This window comes from Dipodomys spectabilis, unplaced genomic scaffold (assembly GCF_019054845.1).
Source record: "Dipodomys spectabilis isolate Male_0828 unplaced genomic scaffold, ASM1905484v1 ptg000269l, whole genome shotgun sequence".
NCBI lineage: Eukaryota > Metazoa > Chordata > Mammalia > Rodentia > Heteromyidae > Dipodomys > Dipodomys spectabilis.
In genome coordinates, this window is record NW_024870946.1 from 1,393,929 (window position 1) to 1,398,121 (window position 4,193).

At 33.8% G+C, this 4,193-nt stretch overlaps 1 non-coding gene across 1 annotated transcript; it reads left to right on the top strand.

The window, feature by feature from the left end:
• The first annotated feature begins 3,616 nt into the window (after positions 1-3,616).
• LOC122125990 lies at positions 3,617-3,722 on the top strand. Its single transcript, XR_006150827.1, has one exon. It is a non-coding gene; the product is annotated as a U6 spliceosomal RNA (small nuclear RNA).
• The last annotated feature ends 471 nt before the right edge of the window (positions 3,723-4,193 follow it).

The window sequence follows — 4,193 nt, forward strand, 5'->3', positions numbered from 1 at the left end:
GCTTACACTTTCTGATAATGTTTCAATTCAAGTACTTCTCCTTAGAGTCCCATACCATTCAATGATGCTGTATTAGATCTTTGTTACATCTTGAAGACAGCTCTTGGTGATTAAATTTGTGCTTTTCAAATTAGCTCTCGCAATTCCATCCGCAAAATGCAGACAAAAATTATCTGAAATAAATTTGTATCTGTTGATATTGAATATATTTTATTTTCCATTACAAACATAGAATGTAGTAAAAATTTTCACAGAAATTACACTGCACTAGGTTGTGGGCAGATTCTAATTAAAATAATATACTGTGTTTATGTAGAGAATTTGAGCTTCTAAAATTTTAGTATGCCTGTGCTCCTAAAACCAATACCTTACTTATATTGAGTGACAAATACAACTTGCTATAAGTACAGTTTTCCTTGTATGTTTTTAATATATATTTTATTGTAAAGATACTGTACAGAGAGGTTACAGTTACATAAATAAGGTAATGAGTACATTTTTATTGAGCATTTTTACAACCTCCTTTTTTTTCCCCTAATGTTCCTTACCTTCACACATTCCCAACACCTCCGTCCATCCCCCTCTAATAGTATCTTGAAAATCTCATTGTTACAATGGGTTAACCTGTATCCTTTCCTTGTGTCTTAAATGAAGAAATGCTGGCTTGCTTCATGCTGATTCTACTTGTGTAGACACACTTAAAAACACTTTCCATGTCCAAAAGCACATAAATGAAATGCACATCATCTTTTGTCAGTTGGTATAATTGTGTTCTATACATTTATTGACAGGATACAAATTATTCTCAAATTTTAATACATAAAAAACTTTCTTTTTTTCTCATTTTCTGGCCAGGATATCGGCACAACCTAAGTCAGCATTTTTCACTTTAGACTTTTCATATGTGTTAGTTAAATTTTGACCTGTGCTCCAGTCTTCTGGGGCGTCACTCATCTGCTTAGGAATTGATGCTGGCTGTTGGAAAAGAGCCCAAGTAAGGATGCCATTTAAAGCCTTATAACTTTATTCTTAACAAGGATATTGTCCTACTAATTTGGCTGTTGAGAGTGTCTACAAGAGCAAGCATTCCATGGGGAGCAGGGAGATACCATATGACCTATACTTTTTGAGATTTCCGAGTGACTTGCTATCACTTGCACTGCGATTTTTCAAGTCGAATATCTCTAAACCTACCAGTTGGAAGATATAAGAGGAGTGGTAAAAGAACTCTTAGAGACAAATACATCTTCAACACATTTGTTTCCAAGCATTCTGTCTAAGGCATATTCAACAATTAGTGAAACTTGTGTTGGCTATATATGTGTCTTTTTCCATTTGTGCATGTGTACATATGTGTACGTATGTGTGTATTTGTGTGTAGAGTAACATTCATGTTTACATATATGGGCCAATATACACATATATGCATATGTAAATAAATATACATATATAAATATATGTGTATATATATCAGGTGTTCAGTGATTTAATCTAGAGTTCCCAGCACATTGTCCTTATCACAAAGTGTACATGATAAACTGCTGCTCTAAGTATCTGTGCTATATGAGGGGTATGCTTTGTACTCACTTCCCCCATTACCTTGTTTTTCATCCCTGTGAACAACTTCATCCTACTTTCCATAGGATAGCTTTGTTTTTGTTACTTACTGATATTAAAAGAAAAAGGTTGTTTGTAAAAGAAAAAGAATTTTTAGGTCCCAGGCTAAAAGAATCTTAATAGTCTCAATGATTCGTATGAGATAAAATTTATAATAGTACTAAATGTGAAAAGGAATTCCTAGATCTGTTGTTTTGCCATTTAGAATGGCAAAGAATAATTTCACGTCACTGTTATAACTCTTAAAGAATGCAAGGGTAACTGATGGTCCCTATCATGTTCCCACAAAACCAGTGGACCCTGAAGGATAATAGTACATCAGCAGAAATTCTAAGTAGCAGACATGGAGCATGAAAGAGAAAGATCGGAAATGAGAGAGAGTGAAAGAGAGAGAAAAATATCATAATACTTAAAGTGCGTAACAGATAAACAAGAGGTGTATGAGAATATTCATATTGCTACCTTGAGACTCTACATATGCATTTCAAGGTATTTGATGTATGATATCTCATCAACATAAAATATAAAGTGATTTTGATAAAAAATAAAAATGCCTCAGAAGAAATTATAAATGCAAAAACATTCTTCACAGAAGCAAACTCTCAGAAATATTTCTTGACTTTGAAAAAGATGAATTAAATTTAGAAGTATGACAATTCAAAAAAATATAAAAATGTGTTCACATATTTCATTATAATACCCAAAGCAGAAAGCAAATATTGTTCAGATGATTTTTTAAATCACAGTTTCTCAGGTGCTGGGAAGGTGGCTCAGTGGTAGAGTTCTTGCCTTGCATGCATGAGGTCCTGGATTTCATTCCTCAGCATGACATAAGCAGAGAAAGATGAAAGTGGTGCTGTGTATCAAGTGATAGCGCTAACCTTGAACTGAAGAGCTGAGGGACAGTACCCAAGACCCAGAGTTCAAGCCCCACAACCAACAAAACCAAAGCAAAACAAAAAAACAAAAAACAAAACAAAACACTGTTTCTCAATTTTTTAGCCTCAATTCTGTAATACCACTACTTCAGCTTAGGGTTAAGATTTTTAGGCGTGGACATTTATCAACACTCCTGATTCAGACTCTACTTGATAAAATTTTTAATCAATATTTTGTTTTTAGTTTTGCTCTTTGTACTTTCACATCCACCTATGAAAAATGGTATGGGCATCCCAATAATATTCTCAAAGTACCTCTTCATCACGACTCACAAAAATTTGTATTATATTACAAGGAAAAAATGCTATAAATAAAGAAAACAATAATTAAATATTAATGATTACTAAAATAAAAAAGACAATTACCAGAGTTTTCAGTATTTGAATGTACATAGTAGATTTTACTATTTTCTCATATTCTTGTACATTTAAAACTGGATAAAGCTATGAGTAGCCTTTAAATTTACCCACTAAGATTACTATTTATAGTTCATTTCACCATTTGTATGTGGCTTATATCATTATTTGTTCATCACAAACATATAACGTAAGGGAGCCCTAAAGATTTAACCCGAACTGTGTACTTAAAATCTTAGCTCTTCACTCTGCTTCTTTACACAGTCTTTGCAACTTCTCATTAGTAAAGTTTCTATAAACTCTGAAATGAACATACTTACTAGTACATGCTAGCAGAAAAATTATATACTTCTTTGAAAAATTTTATGACCTGCCAAACAGCCTTAATTTTACCATATATAAGCAAATCCCAAAATGAAACATTTAGAACATTAAAACTTTTAACAAACCTTAACAATTGCTGCAATGAACATTATGACAGATGCCTTGTGTAGAATAATTGAATTCCTCTTCCTACACATCTCATGAACAACAAATATCTGGAATTATTTTGTTTTTGGCGTGTCAATCTTGACTTTATTCTTAAATGTGTGCTTATGTAAGAAATACATGGTTCTAAAATTTCACAATTCTTTTTAACTTACTTTTTGTTGAATTGTCTAGTTTAAGAAAATCAATTACACTTTATATATAAAAAATGTTCTGTGCTCAATTTGGCTGCACATACACTAAAATTGGAAAATACGGAGAAGATTAGCATGGTCCCTGAACAAGGATGACACGCAACTTAGTGAATCGTTCCATATTTTTACAACAACAGATCCTGGAAGGGATGTGGCCAGAAGGGAAGCCTACTGCATTCTTGGTGTGAGTGTACACTTGTACATCCACTTTGGAAAGCAGTTTGGAGGTTCCTCAAAAGACTCCACATAGAGCTCCCCTATTACACAGCAATCCCACTTTTGGGCATTCATCCAAATGATCACAAACAAGTCCATACTAAAACAACCAGCACAACAATGTTTATTCTAGCATTATTTGCCATAGCTAAGATATGGAACCAACCCTGATGCCCCTCAGTAGAAGAATGGATCAAGAAAACGTTCTGTGTGTGTGTGTGTGTGTGTGTGTGTGTGTGTGTGTGTGTGTGTATGTGTGTGTGTGTGTGTGTGTGTGTGTGTGTGTGTGAATGTACACTTTCACAACCACTTTGGAAAGCAGTCTGGTGAGTCCTCAGAAAGCTAAATATTGACGTTCCTTATGGCCCACTCATACCACTTC